Source organism: Rhinatrema bivittatum, chromosome 7 (genome assembly GCF_901001135.1).
Source record: "Rhinatrema bivittatum chromosome 7, aRhiBiv1.1, whole genome shotgun sequence".
Taxonomy (NCBI): domain Eukaryota; kingdom Metazoa; phylum Chordata; class Amphibia; order Gymnophiona; family Rhinatrematidae; genus Rhinatrema; species Rhinatrema bivittatum.
The window spans coordinates 53,396,300-53,410,327 of NC_042621.1; the positions used below are offsets into that span (position 1 = coordinate 53,396,300).

At 44.5% G+C, this 14,028-nt stretch overlaps 1 protein-coding gene across 3 annotated transcripts in view; it reads left to right on the forward strand.

Annotated features, from left to right (window-relative positions):
• The window catches only part of SLC7A10 (solute carrier family 7 member 10), a 95,361-nt gene that overhangs the window by 6,461 nt on the left and 74,872 nt on the right, over positions 1 to 14,028 (forward strand). The gene's annotated exons all lie outside the window — the stretch shown is intronic.

Here is a 14,028-nt window from a genome sequence, read left to right on the forward strand (position 1 = left end):
ACTGCTTCCCAAACTTATCATGTGGAAATACTGTTGTACATTATTGATGCTAAGTGAAGTGAGCCAAGAGGGAGGACCTGCTTTATTATCGCTGATGAACCCTGTGTGAACACTAGGAAAGGTGCCCTTCCTGGGGGTGGGGAGGGGGAGAGAGAGAGTTTCCCCCCTGGAGTGCTATGGGTGGCAGCACACGGTGCCCCCGAAGCATGTGAACTAGAGAAGTAACCTAGTGGTTAGAGCAGCAGGCTAAGAGCCAGGGTTCCCACTGTCCCTCCTTGTGACCTTGGGCAAGTCACTTTACCCTCCATTGCCTCAGGGGATAGGGAAATCCCTACAGTACCTGAATGTAATCTGCTTTGAAGTGCTGAAAAAAGTGTGAAAAGCAGAATATAAAAATCTAAATTAAAAAAAAAAAAAAAAAAGGTGGTACACCCCTAGAGCCAACCCTGCCAGGAGGGAACTGATGCCTATGTACAGTTTTGCTCACTTTTGTCTATTGCTCATTTCTGTTACACTCATAATAGGTTTGAAAATATTACCATGTAAAGTTCAGTCTGCAAGTCAGTGTTAAACCGGGTAGCTCAGATGGGAGCTGCACATAGCAGTGTACATTCAAGGGACCCACATTCTTGAATATGGAACAGCTGAATTGCAATGTGCAAGCAGATGTTCTCCTGCTATTCATGAAGCTTTGCTTAGAAGGTTTTTTTGTTTCTTAAGAATATTTAAGTTTTGCACATTAAGTCACTTTTTGAATGAATATTCATCGTCACTTGTTTTAGCTTGTTGTGCTTGTCAGAAGATCATGGGCGGGTGCCGTACATATCCAGGTCTATCGTTTGCATTTCAAGTCCTGCCTCCATCACCAACTGATTTTAAGTGTCACGATCCTCCCTTCGATATGGATATCAAAGATTTAACCTGCCATGCCATGTCCCTTGATTTAAAAAAACAAACAAAAAAATTTTTCAGCTTGTGGATCTCCTCCTAGAATATAAATGGGCAATCTCAAAGAACATTTGTTTAAATACTAAACGTTATTTTGCATGTCTTTGTGAAGTGTCTAAGTAAGTAATAAATTATAAGGGTGACTGCTGGAAAAGAGGAGGTAGCCATTTGTATGTAATATGTTTCTCCTGTACCGCAAGCCAAAGTCAAACAAATCAGCACATTTTGAGAATTCCATTATCGAAGTTTGCTTCTTGGTTCTGGGCCGGGTGTCTCATTGACCACGCTGTGCTCGGCCATGCAACTTGGATTTGATTCCGTTCCCTGGACTGACTGGGGATACGGGGCGAGTCAGCGCTCACAGCCCCTGGGGGAGGGGGGGGGGGGGGGAGCCGTGGAATCATAGTCATTGCATGGTGGTGACACCTAGTGGCCAGATTTAGGGGGCTGTGATTGCAGGGTTTCAGAAGGAGCCCTGTTGCCCAGCCTCCCAGCCCAGGACCGTCGCTGCGATGATTGGAGTAAGTTAATAGGGTATACAAAATGGGGAGGAGGGGGGGCGGGAGAGGGAAATGAAGACTTATGGTGCCACATGCCAGTCCTGGGTCAGTCTGCGCCGATATCCAACGAAGCAAGAGAAAACTGCCAGCAGTGCCGGGTCAAAGAAAAAGAAAAAAAAACCTGTTGCTTTTCCTAAAATTGTAAAAGTGACATTTCACTCTTCCCTTTGCCTGTCCTACAGTAGGAAACAGTTGTGAAGAATTTAAGAAACGAACTCGCAGCTGCAGAGTGGGGTGCCATGCTCTGAAAAGTGGTCTTTTAGCCGCAGCACGTAAATCCTGCGGATGGCTGCTCGGCTGGTGCCCTGCTAGATTTGGGCTGGGACGGTCAGGTGACCGGCAGACAGCCGGTTCATGGAGCATATGATCGGCCCGGAGGGAGAGTTTATTTTGCTTCAAAGTTTGCTATGCAGGCAAGTGCATTTGAGGTTAATGTCCATGCAACATTTTCCTCGGGTAGCCTTCTGGAACGTCACTAAACATAGTACAATAACATTCCCAAGTCAGTATTATTTTGAGCCACTTGGCTCCTGGTGGTGCATGGCCTTCATGACTATGACTTCTGTAGTGCCACCGTTCGGGCAGGGGGAGGGTGTTCTTTGTGTGCAAGTTGCCAAGCATGGCTGACAGCGGTGGAGATTCGCTGACCATGTCCCCCAGGTCCTCGTTCTCTTCTTGCTGGCTTCTCTTTATCTTTTCAAGAAATAAACAGTAGCCTGAGCAGCGGTCAGGGAAGTGTTGGAATAGTTTTTCTTTGATTCCAGATGGGCCCCAACCTTTAGCGAATGGAAGTTGAGTCGGCTGACCATTGAAAACTGGATAGAAACCATTTCTCTTACAGCTTGGCCGAAAAAAGATAAATATGCAGTTTGCTGTATATAATATCCTCACTTTATGTGAAGCAGGAAGCACAAAATCGTATTCTGACCAAAAGGTACCTAATTTTTAAAAACATTTATAGGCATCAAATACAGTTCTGTGGGCATAAAAAGTTATTATAAAATCGCCAGAGCTCAATGCACATAAACGTACACCTATAACCCAATTTCACGCATAATTTTAGGCAAACTGGAGAGATGGTATTCTAGGGGAGGAATTGGGACTTACACACACAGTTTTTGATTATAAAAAAACTAGACAATTAAATTAACCCACACAAACAGTAGAGCAGGTTATTTTGCACATGTACAAAGCCCCTTACCCGTGAATTTTCAAAGCAAATTTAAAAGTTTGCTTTGAAAATCTGAAGTCAAGTCTGTGCTTAGGGATGGTAACTTTCAAACGGGTGTGAGGGAGCACATACATGTGTGCATGTGACAGCGCGTGCCCAGATAAGGGCAAGTTTATAACATGCTCGCACATACGCTTGCATGTCATAAAGTAGCCCGGGTCCGCGTCTTTGTGCCCCTAATTTTAAGCTTCTGCACGCCCAGCAGCATAAATCAGTTTATGGATGCAGAAGTGAGAGTATTTTGTAGCCTCCAGTCGATGACCAGTTTCACCAGTTCAGCCAGGGCTCAGCTAGGTCTTCCAAATCTCCCTGGTTTGTTAGCCTGCAGCTACCCCCCCCCCCTCCCCCCCAGTTAACCTAGATCCCTCAAACACTTCCTAGATACCTGTAAATGTGATAATTCAAATTTACATCTCATGCACAGCAGAAGTAAAGTTATGCAGGCACTGGGACCTGGGCGCCCGCCCATGCACGTAGGTACTTGTGTGCACATCTCTTGGACCCACCCTGGAATACGCCCATGCCCCATGCATGCCCTGGCCGCATTCCACCACGTTTTTGTCTGATGAGAGATATGTGCGCAATATGCTTTAAAAATTTTACCTTAAAAGGTACATACATAGACTTTACCCGAACATGCACACTTATAAAAAATCACCCTCCCTGTGCTACAGCGTTGACTTCTCTTGTAATGGTGGGCAAGTGCATCCTTTCAAATCTTAAGCAGAATCTAAAAATAAAAAAAGGATCTAAGTCTAACATGAAATAAAATAAAGCCTTCTGTCCCTGATGATAATCTAAAAGATATCCACGAAATGCATTTCATATCGGATCATAAGAATCCTATATGTCATTAAGGTGCCCCACTTAGAGGCAGCATGGTGGATAGATCAGCTACCTTCAAGCATAGAGCCAAAACATTTTCGGGCCTTCTGTGCAACTTCGAAAGTCGTCATTTACGGCATGGAGCTCTCTGGTCACCTTAACTTTCAAGCAAGAGGAAAAAAGGTCAGCAAAGAAGTGGCAGATGACATCTCTTACACAAACACATCTAATGTGTTTGTGATTATGATGTGAGGTTATCTGGTCACCTTAACTTTTAGTGGACTAACACAGCCACTGCGTTCAAACTGCCTGTATGGAAGACTCCTTACACTGAAATGTCAACGTCAGCATAGAGTGAGAAGCTTATCATATTGGATTCAAGGTTGAAATATGGCAATTGTTTACATTTTAGACCAAATAATTAAAAGTTAGACTAAACATCTGAGGGACAATCAGTGAGGCTGGGTGTCCAGCGCTAATGAGCTTATTTTGGGAGATGAAGCTTGCACACTGGCTCTGGACAGGCAGCAGAAAACTTTTGCAGGCTTGTAAAAAAAAGGCTTTTCTCTGAATGAAATCCTAATTGCCCAGCTTTTGCATGGAGAAAGGCTGGAAGAAAGGAGGAACGTGTGAGTTCATTCATTGGCAGCTTTTGCCCACTGAACAATCGTTACAGGCCCATTAGATGTGTGTGCGCTTCCTGGCTGTGTTTCAGCAGAAAAAAAGGAGAACGAGTCAACAGAGAAGTAAATGCAGTGATCCCAAATAAAACGTGGGCACTTATAGCAGCCATAAGTAACATACATACACTGATCTCAGACTTTACTTACCTACTGCACTGACAGCATTATTCCACTGCATGAGTGCAACTGCTGCTCGACTGGTTTTTGGGCTATAACCAAACTGAGGCATGAGGACGGTCTCTTAGCCCTTCGGCAGAGGTTCAGAACCTGCATGGCAATGGGACATTTAACACTTTGCTAGCTGATCCTACTGGGGGACGTGAAGTTATCTGGATCTTGGTCAAGCCAGAAGGATTAATCCTTCAAGATCCAAACTAGGACAAAAATCTCTTATGATATATATGTATACATATATATACAATTCCACCAAATAAAACAGCTCACTTAGGGCCTAATGGGAGAAATTCCTTAGTGAATCAGGCCCTAAATTAGGAAGATAAGTTTGAAATGATCCAGCTAAATGGCACTGATGAATGTTTGGCTGCATTCAGCGGCCCATCACTTAGCTGGATAACTATTATTCGGCTAAATAGTTATCCAGCCAAATCAGATTTGGGAGAGCGGGCGAACTCCCGCTCTCCCGGCGCGCGCACAGGCCACTCTCCTGTGCGCGCGATTCTGTATTTAAATGAGGCCCGGTGGTAAAAACAGGCAAAAGGAGGCGCTAGGGACACTAGCGCATCCCTAGCGCCTCCTTTTGGACCGGAGCGGCAGCTGTCAGCGGGTTTGACAGCCGACGCTCAATTTTGCCGGCGTCGGCTCTCGAGCCCGGACGCCGGCAAAATTGAGCGTCCGGTTTTTGACCCGACAGCCACCGGCTGACTTCAGATTTTTTTTTTTTTACTTTTTTTACTTTTCGGGACCTCCGACTTAATATCACCATGATATTAAGTCGGAGGGTGCACAGAAAAACAGTTTTTACTGCTTTTCTGTGCACTTTCCCGGTGCCCAGAGAAATTAACGCCTACCTTTGGGTAGGCGTTAATTTCTGAAAGTAAATTGTGTGGCTTGGCTGCACATTTTGCTTTCTGAATCGTGCAGGAATACCTAATAGGACCATCAATATGCATTTGCATGTTGAGGGCGCTATTAGGTTCGGGGGATTGGGCGCGCTTTTATCGGCCCTTTACTGAATAAGGGGTAATGCTAGCACATCAAAAATGCGCATCCAATGGCGGGTTAACAGTGCGCTCCGTCGGGGAGCACTGTTCTGTATCGGCCCGAAAGATAGGTTTGGGAAACTTTGACTTAAACCATTATGTAACTATGCAATTCAATAAAAACAGAAGAAGTTGCCATACTGAGTCAGACCGAGGATCCATCAAGCCCAGCATCCTGTTTCCAACAGTGGCCAAACCAGGATACAAGTACATGGCAAATATCTACACAGTAAATAAATCCCATGCTACTAATGCCAGTAATAAGCAGTGGCTAGTCCCTACATCCATTTTTTTTTTATTTTATAATTTTTTATTTATGCATTATTTCAGATATATTACATCATATATCAAAGGATAAGAGAGCTTACAATATTTCTCTAAGGTAATAAAGTAAAAGAAAAATACTATTAAACATAGATCTCTTTAACACAGGAAATATTGGGAACAAGATTAACAAGAAATATTGGAGCTCAATACCTTTAAACATGCAAAAAGAAATAAGCCATCACATGATGCATTACCCCCTATTATATTATCCCCTCAACCCTTTCCATCCAGGAAGCCTCTTAATTGGTCTGGTTCATTGAATATGTACCTATTTCCTTGAAATTTTAAACAACATTTACAGGGGTATTTCAAGACCATTGTGGCCCCCACGATTCAATAATTCCGGCCTCATTACCAAGAACTTTCTTCTCCGCTCCTGTGTGGAGCAGACAGTATCTGGATAAATCCAAAATATTTTGCCCGTAGTATTTTACATTTCTAGTTCTGAAAAAATATTTCAAAATTAGATTTCTATCCTGTTCAAACGGAAACGTTGCTAATAATGTACCCCTAGTCTTAATCTCAGTCTGTAATTTCATTTCCAATAATTCTGAGGCATTCAAAGATTTATTTTCTTGTTTTTCTTGATTTTGTTCTACTCCTGCTGGTGGTGCATCCTTCTTATTGACGTAATAAGCCTCTGAAACAACCGGTATTATCTCTTTAGGAATCTTTAAACATTCTTCATGTATTCTCTCAGCATTTCTACCGGAGATAATTGTTTCAGCATTGGAAAGTTCACCACTCGTAGATTTGAAAACCTTAATGTGTTCTCAATCATCTCAAAGCATTCTTCTGCATTTGACTCTGCTTTAAGTATAGTTCCTTGGACTTTTTCCATAGAAATTACTCTCTCCTCCAGTTTTATGATTTTACCTTGCTTCTCACTCGTCATTTTTTCAGCATTCAATCCCCTTTTATTTAAACCTAAGAATGCCTGCGTTAAGGTTGAAACAGCTGACTATCGACGCCATAGCTTTCCACAGCGTGTCTAAAGTCACCACAGGAGGTTTCTGCAATGCAAATGCTTTAAAGGAATGTAGCTTTACCAGTTCATGAAGGGCATTTTTTTTTATGTCCCCCAGTAAGCCTGTGGGTTTATGCATGGAGGCAACAACTCCTTCCCAGTCTCCTCCACCCTCTCCCTGCGCCGATTCTCTGCCGCTTCCGTCCGTCTCGAGAGGGGGGGGGTTAGCAGCTCTTTCCTCCTCTCCTCCTTCTGTTCCTTGGACTCGTGGTGGTGACGGCGTCTCGGGTGCACCTGGGCTAAGCGAGATCTCCTCGGCCATGGGGATCGCTCCAAGCTCCTGGAGTTCACCCCTAGCTGCCCTCGCTTCCGGCAACTGCAGGGTAAGGTTGAAGAAGGACTCAATCTTAGGTTGTTGTTGAAATGTTTCTTCTTCTTTCAAATTAGTAGAATCTTTCAAACGCGCTTTGCATTTTGTATGCGGCATTGTCGGGAAATTTCAAAAAAAGATCAGGAAAGTCAGAGAGAGCTCCTTCCATTGCATCTCATGTGGCGGCCATTTTGGTCTCTTCTTCAGAGTGACATCAATTTGTTTAAAGCAGTTTATGGACTTCTCCTCCAGGATAATTTCTCCAAAATGTTTTTAAACCAAGCTATGCTAACTGCCTTAACCACATCATCTGGTAATGGATTCCAGAGCTTAATTATGCATTGTGTGAAAAATAATTTTCTCAGATTAATTTTAAATGTGCTGTTTACTAACTTCATGGAGTGCCCCCTAGTACTTGTATTATCTGAAAGAGTAAACAACCAATTCAATCCTGATGATAATTCTGCCTTTTGTTCTAACTGGTAAGGATAAAAATGCTATATTGTCTGCCATAGACTGCTTCAAAACATCCGGAAATAAAATACACTCTTCTTTTCTGAACACAGTAATTTGTTATTGAGTATTATCACATTTAACTTCCTTCCTCTTAGTGTTGTCTTCTAGTCTTATTCTTCTCTCTTGGTCACTGGGCACTTTTATATTCTCTGAACCATCGTTCATGTGAAAACCTTTCACTGCTCTATGGCCCATCAAGCTAGGGTGAGAGAACATTGCAGAAATCTCATCTTTGTGGGACTTCCCTCACTCCGAATGTCATAAAATCTTCACTGAGGTGTACTGTGCTGCCCATACGTCTCACTCTGCATGTAAACCTGGCCCCTAAACCGCCACCAACACCTCACCTCGCGTTATTAGCTGGCCCTCCTATAGTGAAATAAATAGTTGAATCCTGTGAAGGCCTCCCTCGAGGCTCTCTCTCTCCCTCTCCCACCCCCTTCCCTAAGCCCAGAAATGGCCAAAATGCAATTTGTTGTATTCCTAGCATTAAAAACATGATAGCATTTTTATTATTCTATCAAATGGTGCAATATTGCCCCTCATTTTCATTAATCTCACCCCTTCAAAAAATTTGCATGCACGCCATGCAGTAACATAAATATCACGTGTGTTATGCCATTATCGCATGTGTTAGCGCATAACACATTTTGATGAATGACCCTATAAGAGGGGAAACCCCCAAGAAATGAGCTCGAAAGCAAACCTGTCCAAATTTGTGTTGTGCTTCCGATTTTGCACCATCGAAGCACCATCGAAGCACCATCGAAGCCAGGAAACATTTCAAAAATAACATCTCAAGCAGTTCTGGAGGCGGGAGAATTCAGTAAGTGCACAAATAACTGAGAAAAAAGTAGCTTAATGAGTTACAGTTGGGAAGATGGGAAAAACGACGATCCTCACATGAGCGTGCTGCACAGTATTATGCAACCTGGATCAGGCTAGGGATTCTGCAAAGCCATCTGTTTGCTGACAATGGGCCCTCCAGTCGGAGGGCCCATTGTCAGCACGGCCCTGCGAGAGACTTGGGGTTCATTGCCCAGCTCCAGCTTAGGCTCCTTGGGGCCTCTGGAGCTCGAAGTGCTGCAGGGACTATTTACGGGACCCCCGAGAGTGGGACGCCCCAACCCTGGCGCGGTAGCGGCACCTGGAGGGCACCTGTGGCCAATGCCTCTCAGCCACAGGGACCTTCACTGTGATGGTAGAGTTAGCTAAGGTGGGGGGGGGGTAAGAAATGGTGGGGGGAGGGGTGCAGGGAAAGGGAATCCCTGAGTGGCTGCGCGAGAAGATTTACAGTGCTGGAGCGTGCTTTCTTATTAAGTTGGGTACCTCCCCTCCCCCCATAAAAAAGCTGTTCAGGATCTGGAAAGAGGCGCTAGATAAGGGATAAGGGGCAGAAAGCCTTGGACAATCCCATGGCCATGACTGGTTACTTCTTATCAAAGCAAGACTTGCCGCTATTTCATAGCTAAAAAAAAAAAAAAAAAAGTCTGCATGTTGGAAGGATGTAAAGATGAAGAATTTTCTGTTTCTGAAGGCAGAGAATTGCATATTACCCACATTACTGAACAAGTCAGTTTGACTGGCAGGTTAAGCATCCCACTGAAGTTACTCATAATTTACTTTTATTTAATGCAGGCACGGTAATTCATTTGGGATTTCTGCAAAAGCAAAACAAATTATACAGATGTGCAATCCAAAGTAAGTGCATGCAAAACCTCTGGTGATGTCTCTCTATTACTGGCCTTTTCACTTAAACCACACATTGGAACTGGAATATAAATGATTCCTGCTCTGTCCGGCTTAGGACTGGCTGTAGGGGTGGTGGCACCCTGTGTGGTTAGAACAGTGCAATCCCGCTTCAGGCCCACCTGCCGGCGCTAAAGCTGGCCCTGGCTAAACTGCTCTGTGTTGGGTTCACATGTCAGCTACAGAGTAACACACACACACCCTTTAATAGAGTAAATAATTTTAGATTAAGAAGAATTAATTTAGAAGCAGGTGTAAGCAATGAAGTCTCTGGCCTTCATCATTTAACATAGTGGGTTTCCAAGCCAGACCTAGAGGTGCGCCTAACCTATCTGGTTTTCAGGATATGCATGAGATATTTGCATACATTTAAGACACAGTAAATGCAAGTCTATCTCATGCATAAGAACATAAGAACATGCCATACTGGGTCAGACCAAGGGTCCATCAAACCCAGCATCCTGTTTCCAACAGTGGCCAATCCAGGCCATAAGAACCTGGCAAGTACCCAAAAGCTAAGTCTATTCCATGTTACCATTGCTAATGGCAGTGGCTATTCGCTAAGGGTCTGATTTTAAAAAGCATTTACATGCGTAAAACTGGGTTTTACACATGTAAATGCACTTTACTCGAGTAAGTGGGCTTTTGAAAATTGCTACAATATATGCCATTGAATTGTCCATAGGATTTACTCACATAAATGCACTTTAGGTGAGTAAATAGCGTTTGAAAATTGCTACAATAATAGTTACATTTATGCGCGTAACTCCTTTTGAAAATTACCCCCTTAGTGAACTTAATAGCAGGTAATGGACTTCTCCTCCAAGAACTTATCCAATCCTTTTTTAAACACAGCTATACTAACTGCACTAACCACATCCTCTGGCAACAAATTCCAGAGTTTAGTTGTGCGTTGAGTAAAAAAGAACTTTCTCCGATTAGTTTTAAATGTGCCACATGCTAACTTCATGGAGTGCCCCCTAGTCTTTCTACTATCCGAAAGAGTAAATAACCGATTCACATCTACCCGTTCTAGACCCATTCTAGAGGTTTTAAACACCTCTATCATATCCCCCCTCAGTCGTCTCTTCTCCAAGCTGAAAAGTCCTAACCTCTTTAGTCTTTCCTCATAGGAAACCACTCTGGTTAGGCATGCATAAGAATGCCATGCTGGGTCAGCTCAAGGTCCATCAAGCCCAACATCCTGTCTCCAGCAGTGATCAGACTGGGTCATAAGTGCCTGGCAATTTCCAAAATAGATCTAGTTCATGTTATTCACTCCCAGGGAGAACAGAAGCTAATAACCCACCTGGTTTAATAATGTTTTATGAACTTTTCCTCCAGGAACTTCTCCAGATGTCTTTTAAACCCCATAATACTAGCAGCCTTGACCACGTCCTCTGGCAACAGATTCCAGAGCTTTATTGTGTGCTGAGTGAAAAAGTACTTTCTTTTCCAATCATTCCTAGAGATGTGAATCGTGTCCTCGATCGTCTTAACGATCGATTTCGTCTGGGAGGGGGAGGGAATCGTATTGTTGCCGTTTGGGTGGGTAAAGTATCGTGAAAATCATTAAAATCATGAGCCGGCACACTAAAACCCCCTAAAACCCACCCCGACCCTTTAAATTAAATCCCCCACCCTCCCGAACCCCCCCCAAATGCTTTAAATTACCTGGGGATCCAGCGGCGGTCCGGAACGGCGGCGGTCCGAAACAGCCTCCTGCTATTGAATCGTGTTGTCTTCAGCCGGCGCCATTTTGCAAAATGGCCAGCGCCATTTTCCGTACGGAAAACGATTCGCGGCAGGAAATCGCTCCCAGACCCCCGCTGGACCCCCAGGAACTTTTGGCCAGCTTGGGGGGGCCTCCTGACCCCCACAAGACTTGCCAAAAGTCCAGCGGGGGTCTGGAACGACCTCCTGCAGTCGAATCGTGTTGGTCTATGGCCGCCGCCATTTTGCGGCGGCCATTTTGCAAAATGGCGCCGGCTGAAGACAACACGATTCAATAGCAGGAGGCCGTTTCGGACCGCTGCTCTACCCAGGGTAATTTAAGGCATTGGTGGGGGGGGGGTTCGGGAGGGTGGGGGATTTAATTTAAAGGGTCGGGGGTGGGTTTTAGGGGGTTTTAGTGTGCCGGTTTTCCTGCCCTCCCCCTTCCCCCGATTTAGCTACGGACCGCCGCTGGACCCCAGGGTAATTTAAGGCATTTGGGGGGGGTTCGGGAGGGTGGGGGATTTAATTTAAAGGGTCGGGGGTGGGTTTTAGGGGGTTTTAGTGTGCCGGTTTTCCTGCCCTCCCCCTTCCCCCGATTTACGATTTTTTGACGATAAATCGGGGGAATTGGTATTGTATCGTGGCCCTAACGGTTTTTGACGATTTAAAATATATCGGATGATATTTTAAATCGTCAAAAAACGATTCACATCCCATTCATTCCTAACATTCTGTTTGCTTTTTTGACCATCACCACCACCACACACTCAGCCCAGGATTTCAACGTATTGTCCACAAGCATTCCAAGGTCTTTTTCCTAGGTGGTGACTCCTAATACAGAACCCAGCATCAGGGACTTGTAGTTGGGATTATTCTTCACTATATTCATCACTTTACACTTCTCCACATTAAATTTCATCTTCCATTCAGTTGACCGGTCTCCTAGTCTCACAAGATCCTTCTGCAAGTTCCTCTCAGTTCACTGCAGTGTGAATAATTTTGTGTCAACTGCAAATCTGACCACCTCACTCATTGCTACCTTTTCCAGATCATTCATGAATAAGTTAAGCAGCACAGGCCCCAGTGCTGATCCCTCTGGTACTCCTCTAATGCCCCCAGGTCAGGTTTGGGAAACGCACACTAAGCAGATGTTTTACCCCCTAACCCCCCTTGTCGTCATGCTTCCCCTCCCCCTCCCCAAACCAGGCAGTATTGTTGCCACTATGATGTCTCGGTAAAGGGCAGCTCTCAACGCAGACTACAGAAATAGCAACAGGCTCCCTGCTATATGTACCGGTACTATCACCTTCGCCAGAGATGGAGCTAAGAGCAGCAATACAGTACCAGTGGACAACGCCAGCTACTTCCAACACTAGTGAACCGGGCACTGTGCATCTCTTACAGTGGCACAAGGTCTGTATTTTTGTTGTGCCCTCTTGTACCTGTAGTAGGTTCATTCTTTGCTTTCCTCGAAATCGATGCTTTTCGCCTACTCAGTCTGTGCTCATTTGCACTGTGGAGAGATAATAGCTACATAAAAAAACCAATCAGACTCAAGCAGTTTGCGAGGAAGAGTGGCCTAGGGGTTAGAGCAATGGTTTGGGAGCGAGTAAAGTCAGTGTTCAAATCCCATTGATAGTCCTGGTGACCTTAGGCAATTCACTTTTATCTCCCATTGCTTCTGTTATCCCTTTAGGAGGTCATGTATCGAACTTTGTGGGGAAGGGCCAAATATCACAGGGGCATTCCCAGGAATACCCCTAACTTATCTAGCCACATACTTCTGAATATGGAGCTCAGCTTCTCTACTGGGATATTCTAACTTCCCTTCTATGGAGGAGTCATCCCTCCGCGCCATCCACTTCTGAGTGACCGTCAGATGCACGGACGTGGAGCATGTGTGCCTGGGATTGGAAATGCTCATGTAACTCCCTGATGCATGGGAAATCCATAGGGAGGGGTGGGAAAGAGAACAATTTTGCTTTCGTGGCTGGAGGCCGTGCTTAAGGGGGGGTCATGTCTCAGCAGCCCATATACATTTGCAGGCTGTTGTAAGCCTGAGCCACACCAGTTTTCAAGGTGAACATGGGTATGCTGAGTTCATTTTCAAAATTACTCCACGACAACTGCCTGCATAGACTTACACCTGCTGCTTTGTGCAAGAATATTTTGGGGGAAATTTCTACCACGTACTTTTCAAAATTAAAAAAAAAAAGCATGCAAAGGCAAACCGCACCCAGTGATATTCCTCTCCCTGATATGCTTAAAATTATGCGCAGGCGGAACGCTGCACGTGATTTTTATGTACGTCAGCAGGGCAGTTTTTTAAAAGGACCATTTCTGCGAGTTACTCGCAGAGATCCCTTTGGAAATTACCCTCTCTAGGGCAGCTTAAATCTTTCATCTGTGCATCGCCATTCAGTGAGGTTCCTTGCACTGTGGCCCAAATTCTGCCTACAGTTCAGAGACTTTGCCCCCAGCTTAGTCAGCTATTAAAAGTAAACAAAATTTCAGTTCCTCGCAGGAAGTCCAAGCTCAGCAATTTGCTTTTTTTCCTTGATCTATCCTCCTTCACTCTCTCAGCATTGCACAAACCAATGGGACCTGCTCATAGAAACTGTCAAGTACTGCCTTGCCTCATACCAACCTCCTGCCATAATCCGCAGTAGAAAAGATAACACTATGGAAAGTGAAGTTACAATGCATATTCTCTCTCTCTCTGCAGGTTGCATGAGTGAAATCATCGGTGTAAAATGTATGTTTGATTTTAACATACAAAAGTATATGAGCAGCATTTGGGTTCTATGGAGTAAAGGATGTTTCCCCATTTAGTCTCGATAAGAAATCCTTAAGTAAATATGTTTTGCATTTAATTCAGATGTAGTGGACCGACACATATCCCTCACATGAGTCCTG